General features: G+C 43.4%; 1 protein-coding gene across 2 annotated transcripts in view; it reads left to right on the top strand.

The window, feature by feature from the left end:
* Positions 1-3,762: 3,762 nt before the first annotated feature.
* The window catches only part of NLRX1 (NLR family member X1), a 46,821-nt gene continuing 37,198 nt past the window's right edge, over positions 3,763-13,385 (top strand). For both annotated transcript variants that reach the window (XM_063435850.1, XM_063435851.1), the window contains exon 1: positions 3,763-3,870. The gene's annotated coding sequence lies outside the window, so the exon portion shown is untranslated. The remainder of the gene's footprint in view (positions 3,871-13,385) is intronic.

Raw genomic sequence — 13,385 nt, 5'->3', positions numbered from 1 at the left:
ACTCTGCATACACTGACACAACACACACTCTGCATACACTGACACAACACACACTCTGCATACACTGACACAACACACACTCTGCATACACTAACACAACACACACTGCATACACTAACACAACACACACTGCATACACTAACACAACACACACACTGCATACACTGACACAACACACACACTGCATACACTGACACAACACACACACTGCATACACTGACACAACACACACTGCACACACTGCCACAACACACACTGCATACACTGACACAACACACACTGCATACACTGACACAACACACACTACATACACTGACACAACACACAGACTGCAACACCAACACAACACACACTGCATACACTAACACAACACACACTCTGCATACACTAACACAACACACACTGCATACACTAACACAACACACACTGCATACACTAACACAACACACTCTGCATACACCAACACACCACACTATGCATACACCAACACAACACACTATGCATACACCAACACAACACACTCTGCATACACCAACACAACACACACTCTCCATATACTAACACAACACACTCTGCATACACTAACACAACACACACTGCATACACTAACACAACACACACTCTCCATATACTAACACAACACACACTCTCCATATACTAACACAACACACTCTGCATACACCAACACAACACACACTGCATACACGAATACACTAATACAATACACACACTGCATTCACTAATACAACATGCACTCTGCATACACTACACACTAACACACTCACTGCATCCACTATACTGACATTCGCTACACATTAACACACTCTGCATTCACTACACTAACACACACTCTGCATCCGCTACACACTAACACACTCTCTGCATTCACACTCTGCATTAACACTCTGCATTCACTACACTAACACACACTCTTCATCCGCTACACACTAACACACTCTCTGCATTCACTACACATTAACACACTCTGCATTCACTACACTAACACACTCTCTGCATTCACTACACATTAACACACACCCTGCATTCACTACAAATTTACACACACACTATATTCATTACACTGACACACTCTGCATTCACTACACCCTAACACACACTCTGCATTTATTACACACTAATACACACTCTGCATTCACTAAACTATGCGCACACTCTGGATTCACTATACTGACACACACACTCTGCATTTACTACACTAACATACACTCTGCATTAACTGTACACACAGCATCCACTACACAAACATCCTGTACTCACAGTACACACACACTACATCCACCACAAATTGAAACACTCTGCATTCACTATACACAGACACTGCGTCTAATACACACACTACAGACACTGCATCCACTAAACACATTTCATCTAGTACATACAAACACTACATCCACTACATCACTGTACACACACTACATCCACTACTCAAACACACTCTGCGTTCACTACATCCATTACACACATTCTAATTCACTTCCACTATACACACTACATTCAGTCCTGCATCATTGTCAGCGGACTAGGTAGGGTGTGGGCGGGCCGGGGAGGGGGGCAGACTTTGTGCTTTGTCAGGGGCCCCAAAATTTCTGATGGCAGCCCTGTGTGTTTTCTTATATCTGCATCCTTTGAGTTTCCCTCAAACACCATCTCCATCAGATACATGACACTTGGGAGGTATGACTGTTTTAGTGTTTTTGGTTGATAAGATTCTGTAATTAGGCCCTATCATAATTGTCAGCACCAGGCCCACTAGGCTCTTAATCTGGCCCTGCCTTTGATACAGTAGACCACGGCATTCTTTTGCAAAAACCTTAAAACTCAGGCATTGGTAATCGTCCGCTAATCAGGTTTTGATCGTATGTTTCAGACCGATTGCAATATGTGGCCATTTCTGATAGCGTTTCCCTCCCTCTTCCAGTAACGTGTGGTGTTCCCCAAGGCTCCACACTCGGCCCCCTGCTATTTACACTATTTATAAATGATTTGCCTAACGTCTGCAAATCCTCAACTTTACACATGTATGCAGGCGACACTATAATCTGCGCTAGTAAACCCAAGCTACCGCAGCTTGAGGCTCTGCTCCAAAACCAATTCACTGAGGTAGAAAAGTGCATAGCGGATAACAAACTCTTCATAAACACTGACAAGACTGTTACAATGATCTTTGGAACTGTACCAAAATTATGTAAACTACAAAATTAACAACTGTGTATCAGAACAAATTCAAATAGCACACTGACAGCAGTCTGCTCTTTTAAATATCTAGGAATGTTGCTAGAGTATGTTGCAATCCATCCTTTGGCCTTCACATTGAAAAAATCTCTTCAAAATGTACCCAAAACTAGGTGCCCTGTACAGAAACAAATCCTGCCTAAGCCCTTACGTAAGGAAACAGATAGTGCACAAATGCTAATGCCGGTCATTGATTATTGGGATGTAGTGTATCGACCCGCACCGCAAACCCACCTTAATACTTCTATAATTTGTTCTGCTGCTTTGTACTAAAATGTAATTCCTTTACCCACCACTGTGACATGTTAAAAGAGCTAAACTGATTGTCGCTGGAATCCCGACGCACTCTTCATCTTTCCAGCCTTGTGCATAAGAGCATTTCTGGGAAGCTCCCACCCTCCCTGAGTAGAATGCTCTCCCGGCTGTTCCCACCTCCTATAACCTCTGACCCAGTACTAACACGATATTTAGCATACCGCAATACAAAAATAAAGTGGCTCGATCCTCCTTTTCCTACAGAGCACCGCAATTATGGAATAATCTCAGTGACACAGTCAAATCTTCATTCAATCTAAAATCTTTTAAGAGATCTATGGCAATACACCTCAGCACAGAATGCACCTGTCATGGTTGGATATATTTATTACCTGTTATGTATTAAATTTATATGTGTGTGTATGTGTATATATATTTATAGTTTGTATATTGTATCCTATTGTAACAATGCAATGTTTTGTGGACCCAGGACATACACAAACAAGAGAAATCTCAATGTATCCATCCTGGTAAAATATTTTATAAATAAATAAATGAATAATTAAAACATATCCTGTAAATTATAGCCAAAACCAAGCAATTCTGAAAAAATAAAAGAAAAAAACAAAACCAACTAAATACAAATTAAATACAAAGTAACTAATTTCCAATGACTGTTAATGGTTAATGTATAAAGTAGAGATAAACTCCTCATTCAAACCATTAGGTAAATTGCTGTTTTGGTGCTAGTTGTGGGTGGGACATTTGGCTCCCCTGCTAGGTATTACAATTTGTTGAACTTCTTGCATTTGTTGCAGGGTACCCTACTGCCCCCTAATGGTAGAAGCTGGGTACTACTAATTTTACACCATTTCAGCACTTTAGGATATTATTACTGATGATGGGCTATTATTACTGATGATGTGATTTTTTTAATCTATTGGTTTGTAATTCTATGTTAGATTTTAACCATTTGAAAGATAATACTTCCTTCTTTTTCTTCATTATTCTCAATTACATTTTAAATTTCAATTCTTTTGGTTTGAACTTTTAACAAGTAAAACATGTGAACATGTAAAATATATATAGCTGTGGACTGCTGCTTTGCATTATTTCACATTTACAAATTTAAATCCGAAAGCTGAGCTGAACTAATGCCAGCTAATCCTCTCTGCAATAGCCTGGCCCTACCGCATCACTTCGCCTCGCCCCTCTGGCAGCGAACCATCAGTTTGTCAGAAGGGCGGGCTCTCAGGAAGTTCTTGCGGAGTCTCCGCGTTCTAAACGCTCCATGGATCTGGACCTGTCCTGGGAGCTCAGACAAGGACACAGCATTCTGACCTGACTACAAAGTAACAGCTGGTAACGTAGTGCTTATCACAGACCCTCCATCGCCGCACGTGATAGGCTCGTACAGGATGTGGTTCGTGGCGTTTCTTGCAGATCCTCGGCTGTGGATTAATATACATTTAGTTATTTCACGTATTGCATTTATATTCATGTTTGGCAGGTCTGCGCACAGCCAGAAAACTTGGATGTAAAATCAGTTTTGGATGACAAACTGCAAGAGAGGTTTTGCAACAGTTACATCATAAGCTTGCAGAGAATATTTGCTAAACTTGATTTAGTGGGGATGGGAGTAGAACAAATACTGGGTTTGTCTTTGGACTCCAAAGCGCATTATGTTTATTAAGCCAAGGGCTAGTGAGAAGGAGCTGGGGCAGTGAAGAGGTCCATCACACAATATTTGCTATACCAGGCTGTTTTTTTTGTTGTTGTTGCAAGGTTAGTTATTATTATTATTATTATTTATAAAGCGCCAACAGATTTCGTAGCGCTGTACAATAGGTTACTAAGAAGTGAATTCTTGGAAAGTCAAACATTGTTATTCACTCACGTGAGCTCTTCCAGGAATTCAGATTGATTTTCAAATATAAAACCAGAATATCGGAACTGAAAACAGAATTGACATGGAGAATTTTTGTAATATTTAATTTAGCCGAAATCAACTTGTTGAGTTCATGGCAATTGTCATTTTAGTGAATAGCAATGAATGTGAATTCATAGTGTTTCAAATTTGAGTTCAACGTAGCGGAACAGAAAAAAACAACAACAACAAAAAACAACTTTAAATTAGCCATGTTTTTATTTAAACTGTTTTGGATTGAAAGTTGAAAATTGAAATCTCTTTGAATCAACAAGTCGATCTTTTTATTTGACATATATTTTGTCATTCTGATTCCAATTCTTCACAATTCAGACTTTAGTGCATATCCCTGTGTGAATATTCCTGTCAAATTTATGAGGTCTCCATAGTGACATATCCAGCTATTCCTGGAGATATGTTGCTATGTCAGACATAAAGCGAGCTATAAACACGTGTCCAAAAATAATTCCTTTCTCAAGTTTATTGCCCAGCTGCATCTTTCCTGAGTGCTTCGTTTAGGGCTATTCACAAAATATAGTGTAAAATATACTTACACTCTAGGTGATTGAGAACATTTGTCCAAATGAGTTATTTTAGCCTAGATTTTGCCATGCGGGAGTAATTTGCTATCATTCAGAGTTTATTGAATAACCCTGTTTTATTTACTCTCCGGCTCACTGCTTCCCAGAAGTCCCCTTTAAAGCTAGTCCCTTTTTATATATTTCCAGATGTCGTTTCCTGTAAGCCTTTAGATTTTACACGTCCTTAAAAATAAATATTTAATTTAAAAGTCCGATATGTCCTTAATTTTTGCTTATTATTAGTTTTAGATTACTACTGTGGAACTTACCTGAAACTCTGCACAGAAATTATCCTAAAAGTTTTTTTAAAATCCTTTTTACGTCAGATATTAGCTTACATACCTTTCTGGGTAGAGTACGTACATTAGTTAATTCTTGTAGTGCTGTGTGGTTGGCACTGCTGGGAATATTCTGTGCGTGAATGCCCAAGTGTGCGTGGGGCAGCAGAGGTAGGTGGGTTTATCTCTTACCTCTGCTGCTCTATTCACCTTCGTAAACATTGAAATACCGTTTACTGCAATGAAGGAACTAGGAACTAATATGTTTCTGAAAGTCCATATTTAAGTATTCAAACCTTCAAATAGACAAAGAGGGGCACTTAAATGGATACTCCAGGCACCCAGACCACTTTTGCCCATTGGAGTGGTCTGGGTGCCAACTCTACTACCCTTAACCCTGCAAGTGTAATGATTGCAGTTTTCATAAACATTTACCTTGCAGGGTTAAAGGGACTCTCCAGTACCAGGAAAACAATCAGTTTTCCTGGCACTGCAGGTCCCCTCTCCCTCCCAATCCCCGGTTGCTGAAGGGGTGAAAACCCCTTCAGATCACTTACCTGAGACCCCCGCCGATGCGCATTAGAGCTCTCCATAGGAAAGCATTGAAAATGCTTTTCAATGCTTTCCTATGAGGAATTGAGCGACGCTGGAGGTCCTCACACAGCGTGAGGACGTCCAGCGACGCTTTAGCACAGAAAACTTGTGCTATGAAGCAGGAAGTGCCCTATAGTGGCTGTCTAATAGACAGCCACTAGAGGAGGAGTTAACCCTGCAAGGTAATTATTGCAGTTTATGAAAACTGCAATAATTACAGTTGCAGGGCTAAGGGTAGTGGGAGTTGGCACCCAGACCACTCCAATGGTCAGAAGTGGTCTGGGTGTCTGGAGTGTCCCTTTAAGTCCTCCTCTAGTGGCTGTCTATCAAAAAAGTGTTTTAAGCAACGCTGGACATCCTCACGCTATGTGAGGACCTCCAGCGTCGCTGAAATCCCCATAGGAGCGCATTAGGTCTCCCCTGCTGGCTGATGTCGGCGGGGAGGAGAGTAGGTGGAGCCTGACCAGCACCGAGGGACATCGGCGCTGGACTCTGGTAAGTCACTGAAGAGGTTTTAACCCCTTTAGCATCTTGGGATGGGGGGTGGGAGGGAGAGGAGCACTGCAGGGTCCTTTCTTGGCACTGGAGAATCCCTTTAAATGTTGGGTGTGGCCCACGGCAGGCTGTTCTGAGAAATATTATAAGAGTTATTTATTAAAGTGAATGTAAAATTTAAGGTAAAACACAAACTTGGAAAATTCCTCAACCTATAATTTGAGTTCAGCTACTAGTGCCTTAAAGGACCACTTCAGCTTAATGAAGTGGTCTGGGTGCCTGGTCCCTCTAGGATTAACCCTTTTTTTTTTATAAACATAGCAGTTTCAGAGAAACTGCTATGGTTATACTGAGGGTTAATCAAGCCTCCAGAGCCTCTAGTGGCTGTCTGACAGCCGCAAGAGGCGCTTCCGTGCATCTCACTGTGAAAATCACAGTGAGAAGACGCCAGCGTCCATAGGAAAACATTGAGAATGCTTTCCTATGAGACCGCCTGAATGCAAGTATGTTTTCCTGGCACTATAGTGGTCCTTTAAATTTGAAATGCACTCTAGTGAATAACGCTGTATGTGACTTAAAAATAATGTAGGCAAATAAATGTAATTTGGGACAAGAACAGTGTATCTTATTATACAGGCTGATTTCAAAACACATTAGTATTATTACTATGAGTATTATTGCTCTGTTAAACATTCAGACAGACCAACAATATGGAGCTCCTCGAAAAGAGGGACGTTAAGCAGCTTTGTTACCGTCTGGGTTCTTTGCATAATTTGGGTGTCTGGTTGCCCTATGGTGTAGGGAAAGATAAGTTATACTTACCTGTACCTGTCCCTCGTGGCCGCTGCCATTCCCACCCTGCTGGTCCACTTCAGCTGCCAGGAACTCATGTCAGCATTGTCCTTGTGTACATGCATGAGACTAGAGTACAACAATGAGGCCTATGGAGGATGCCACAAGACCAGGATCCTCCAAAGACCGTTTTTTCCCCTCAGACTTCGCTAGTGACGTCTTGGAGCTTGACAAATGATAGCTCCAACTTTTTGTCAAGCATAGGAAAAATACTAAGGCAAGGTAGTCACTGCTCGTCTTATATCTTTTGTCTGCCTTGGAATTTCAGTGACGTTCTAACACAGTCAATTTGGGTATTTTGTAAAGATTTTATCTTTATGAATAACATATTTAGCAACAGCCAAAAAACAAACCGGTATAGGTGTGCACACCCAGGTGCTACCACAATTTATTTGAGGATAAAGTTTAAGCAGCAAACGTTTCGGGCAGCAGCCCTTTAAGGACATTGGCATTAAGAAAGGGCTGCTGCCCGAAACGTTTTCTGCTTAAACTTTGTCCTTAAATAAATTGTGGTAGCACCTGGGTGTGCACACCTATACTGGATGTGCAGGGCTCTTGTTTATTTTTTTGGCTGTTGTGTTTATACGCTGTTGGGACTACAGTGTGGAGTTTCTGCAGCACAGGTCTAGTTTTCTTTTTTTATACTTTGAATTCTGTAGGCATTTTTTGCCTCTACCTCACCCTATATATAGTGTTACTTATTTTGCAGGAGGGATCACTGTGCTCCTTTAGGATAGAAAAGAGGGATCGATTAATTTGAGCCTAAAATAGGGACTGTGCCGACTAAGTAGTGACACTTGGAATGTATTGTGATGTAATTCCAGTAAAATACAAGTTTAGCAGGCTAAGATTGCCACAAGGCATATGTATGTATATGTGTTTGTAGTATCAGTTGGTTAATTACACGTAGCTAAGATACTGTCATCACTGTACTGACCAGGTGCAGGAATGTAAGAACTGGAATTACGCGTCCCTCTCCTTGGTATCAGATGAGCCACGTGGTTAGACCGGATGGATGAGTTTAGACTCTATTCATTAAATAGGTTAAGGGTATGTGTGGGTGTAGTTAATTGTGGGAGGAGCTACAGTGCTATATAAGGAATGTACTCTATGTATTCAGTACTCAGACTTTGCTGTATTTTGGTGACGCTAGTCCCTCTGAGTCCCGATCGGTGATCCAATAAAGAATCTCTTCCTTCCTGAAGAAACCTGTGTCCATCTCTCTGTGCTTGGCTTCCGTCAGTTTCTCCGGTATCATTTGGTGCGTTGGCCGGGAAGCTCATCGTTCAACGGTAGCTGAGAGGCAGAGGCGTGAGACGGTCTATCTTTGCCCACGTTCTCTACGGCTGCACCCCTGAACTTCTGCGTGGACCTCCCTTCGTCTCGGCGCCACTGGTCTGTTGTCCAGGAGATCATCGGCCTCTACGTGAGAAGTGCTGGGGTGTCCCCGTCGATGAGTGTGAACTCAGGTTCAGGAACGAGGAGGTAAGATAACTGCTGTTTTAGACGGCAGGACCCGCTAGGGGTATACCGATTGTGCGGTAGGCCCAAAGGGGTTTTTGAATCTGTATCTGCCCCCTCTGTCGGAGGGAAGGAGCGAAGGCGCACCGCTCGATCGAACGCTCTTTAGTCAGACCGTTTGATTTGGTTAGTCAGGCGGGGTCCTGGTGTAAGATAGCCCTAGCCGGACACCGGTGTCTTGTCTAGACTAGCGTTCTAGGGTGTATATTACGTTCGCTAGGTCGGAGGGACCGGGAGACTAAGCGGCGCCTGTGTAAATTCGGTTCGCTAGTTCTCATCCTATCTGGGCTAAGTGGGAAGGCGTGTAAATTTGGAACCCACTAGACTTTTGATAGTACGACTAAGAGGCGCCTGTGTAAATTCGGATCTCTAGCTCGTTGTATAGTGCGACTAAGAGGCGCCTGTGTAAATTCGGATCTCTAGCTCGCTATGTATATGTGGTGATTGGGCAGTGTGGCTAACCAAAACGGGTGTATATAGTTTTAGGTAGTCCATTCAAGGTACTGGCCAATAGTTTAGTTGGGAATTGTAAATGTGTTAACGATTGTTTTAGTAAAGTGTATATCTTGTTAGATAGCGCGAGCTCAGCCGTCTAGCGAGAGTGTTAATAGTGTGTTGCTGTATTATAGTGCACGGTACCATAACCCTGTATATTTACTGACATTATATAATAAGTACTAATCATTGTCGTCCATTGCATGTTTAACACCATAACCACTAATAATTGTATTGTGACCTTAACTTGTGCTTTGACCTATGCTAACCGTACTGTAACCGCTATTTGTAAAAGACGATGTTACTGGGGTGTGTTATAGACGGGTAATTCGTATATAGAGAATTATAGCGTGGGTGACTGTGTAGTTACGCCAAAGGGCATAATATTGATTATATAGTGACTGGTGTAGCAGCTGTGTGTGTACGGGAATTCCCTGAGTGTTTATTGTTATTGTGTACGTTTCACTTGGTAACCGTACCACGAGGTGCTGTTGCCAGAGGAAACGGGTGTGACTGTTGAATAGTACGCGTGTATAGTATTCGTTGTCGACGACGTTCCATTGTTAAGTATGGGTGCGTCGCAGTCAACGATTCCGGATCCCTTAGGATGTATGGTTAAGAATTTTAAAAAGGGATTCAAAGTTTGTGATTTTGGGGTAAAGATGTCTCCTGTACGTTTGGTCACTTTGTGTACTAGGGAGTGGCCTACTTTGGTTGCGGCATGGCCGCCACGTGGCAGTTTGGATCCAACTCTGGTACAGCGCTTACACGTGGCTGTATCAGGTAGGCCTGAACTTTACGGCCAGTTTCCTTATATTGATTGTTGGAGACAGGCCGTAAATGACTCGCCAAAATGGCTCCGGACATGCCACGAGGAACAGTGTCGCCTCATGGTAGCTAGGACTTGTTCGTCCACTAGGGCTGGTGTTAGGCCCATTTTGGACACGCCCCCTGAGTCCGAGATCCCTTTGCCGCCCCCTTACTTTCCGTTAAGAAGAAGTGACGCAAACGCAGGAAGTCCTGCACCCCTCCCCTCATTACCCTCATCCACTTCCGCTTCCTCCTCCAGTACAGGATCCACCCCCCCTCGTACTAAATCTCCCCTTCCGGAACCAGAATCCACCCCCATTAGAAACGAATATCCTGATTTGGCGCCACTTCAGACTTCCGGTCAAGCTTCATCTAGCTCGGCTCGAAGTGTTTTATTTACGACCTTTTCCCAAAACCGACCTCCCACATCCCCATACCCTATCTCTCCCCGACCGGAACCCATGACTGACGCCTCTCTACGTAGCCCCATCCAAACCCGACAGTTGACTGGTGCCCAACAATTAAAGCACTATCAGATGCCTCTTCGTCTGAATCCCGGGTCAGCTTATATCGATGCCGCAGGTCAAATGGCACACGCTGACCCAGTCTTCGTATATGTCCCATTTACCACAACCGATCTTTTAAACTGGAAGACCCATAATTCCTCGTATACTGAGAAACCACAAGCCATGACTGATCTGTTCACCTCAATAGTACAGACGCATAATCCGACATGGGCTGATTGCCAGCAGTTACTAATGACTTTATTTAACAATGAGGAAAGGACAAGAATAAATCAAGCAGCCATTAAAGCATTAGAAGATAGAGCCCGTGCTTTGAACCAAGCCAATCCAGCAGCATGGGCCGCGACACACTATCCCAACACCGATCCCGATTGGAACGTAAATGGTGCTGATATGGTTCAACTCAGAGCCTATAGAGACGCTATAATTGCTGGCATGAAAGCCGGAGGAAAGAAAGCCATTAACATGTCGAAGACAGTTGAGGTGATCCAGAAAAGCGATGAAGCGCCCAGTGTCTTTTATGACCGATTATTGGAGGCATACCGCTTGTATACCCCCTTTAATCCGGAAGACGCAGACAATTCCCGAATGGTTAACTCCGCCTTTGTCAGCCAAGCTTACGGAGATATTAAGCGCAAGCTACAAAAGTTAGAAGGGTTTGCAGGTATGTCCATCACCCAACTAATGGAGGTAGCAAATAAGGTCTATATGAACAGGGATACAGAAAGTAAGAAAGAGGAAGAGCGCAAGATGCGTAAAAAGGCTGATATGCTAGCGGTAGCGATCGCAGGCGTAGATAAACGGGGCCCAGATAGAGGCAATAATAGATGGAGTAGGGAGCCTTTGAGTAGGGATCAATGCGCGTATTGCAAGGAAGAAGGGCATTGGAGGAACGAATGTCCGCAAAGAGAGCAGTACGAGAGAGACCAACCCAGGGCAGGCTACGGAAACTTTAGAGGTAGAGCGAGAGGTAGAGGAGGCCCCGGAGGGAGTAATGGTTATAGAGGGAGTAATGGGAACAGAGGAAGTGTTAGGGAAGACAGGTATATTCCAGCAGCGCAAAGGTCCCGCGATAGAGAAGGTAGGGACTTTGTAGGATTGGCTGACACTGTCATGGAGGACTATTGATACCGACCGGGCTCCATCCCCCTTGGTCGAGCGGAGCCTATGGTCGATGTATCAATAGGGGGGAAAAGGAGTGCGTTCATGATCGACACTGGTGCTGAACATTCAGTGGTGACTAATCTAGTTGCTCCTCCATCTGGAAGGACTATTACTGTGATAGGAGCAACTGGAAGAAGTGCTGAAAAACCGGTTCTTAAAAGTCGACTCTGTACATTGGGAGGCCACGTAGTAAAACACCAATTCCTTTATATGCCTGAATGTCCAGTCCAATTGCTGGGACGTGATATGCTATCAAAATTACAAGCGCAGATTACGTTCCTACCAAATGGAACAACATCCTTAAAGTTTAATGGACCTTCAGGTATTATGACTTTATCCGTACCAAAGGAAGAAGAGTGGCGACTTTATACAGTGTTGACTAGCCAAAACCCTAGGAGTGATGAGACATTGTTTAACATACCAGGAGTTTGGGCAGAGAACAACCCACCAGGACTGGCCCGCAATATTCCACCAATAAAAATTGAACTGAAACATGGGGTTTATCCAGTGAGCCTAAGACAATATCACATTCCGCAGAAGGCTAAGAAGAACATCCAATCCTATCTGGATAAGTTCATACGGTATGGTATCCTAAAATTCTGTACTTCCCCCTGGAACACCCCATTGCTGCCTGTTCAAAAGCCCGGTACAGATGAGTATCGACCTGTACAGGACTTAAGAGCAGTCAATGATGCGGTTGTTAGCATACATCCAGTTGTACCCAATCCATATAACCTGCTTGCTTTAATTTCGGGCGGGGCTACTTACTTCACAGTCTTAGATCTCAAAGATGCCTTCTTTTGCCTCCGAATTGCCGCAGAAAGCCAATGTATTTTCGCTTTCCAATGGGAGAACGCTGTAACGGGCTCAAAACGCCAAATGACTTGGACAAGACTGCCCCAAGGGTTTAAAAATTCACCTACCCTATTTGGTTCAGCCCTAAGTCAAGATCTATTGGATTTCGAGTCCATCCCAGGAGAGTGTGTATTGTTACAATATGTAGATGACTTGTTGATAGCAGCAGTTACAAAAGAAAAATGTCAGCAAGCAACGCACGATCTACTACATATTCTCTGGAAGGCAGGATACAAGGTGTCCAGGAAGAAGGCTCAGTTGTGTTTGCCAACTGTCAAGTATCTGGGATTCCATATCTCTGAAGGTCAAAGGATTATGGGGCCAGAGAGAAAAGAAGCTGTCTGCCAAATACCAATACCCAAGAATAGAAGACAAGTGCGAGAATTCTTGGGGGCAGCAGGCTTCTGTAGGATATGGATTCCCAGCTATGCGATACTGGCAAAACCTCTGTACGCAGCCATCAAAGGTACAGAGCACGACCCCTTCTTATGGACCCAAGAACAGCAAACGGCATTTGAAGATGTGAAGAAGGCTTTGATGAGTGCCCCAGCATTAGGTCTACCTGATCACACACGACCATTCTACTTATATGTACACGAGCAAAGAAGAATGGCTGTGGGAGTATTGACACAGTACTTGGGATCATGGCAAAGACCTGTTGCCTACATGTCTAAGCAACTGGATGCAGTGGCCAGCGGACTTCCACCTTGTCTAAGAGCCGTAGCTGCAGCCGCCCTGCTAGTAGCTGAAGCCGATAAACTCACTCTGGGTCAAGAACTTT

Source organism: Pelobates fuscus, chromosome 11, assembly GCF_036172605.1.
Source record: "Pelobates fuscus isolate aPelFus1 chromosome 11, aPelFus1.pri, whole genome shotgun sequence".
NCBI lineage: Eukaryota > Metazoa > Chordata > Amphibia > Anura > Pelobatidae > Pelobates > Pelobates fuscus.
Note: the sequence above shows the minus strand (reverse complement) of the source record. Positions and strands in the feature narration are given on the sequence as shown.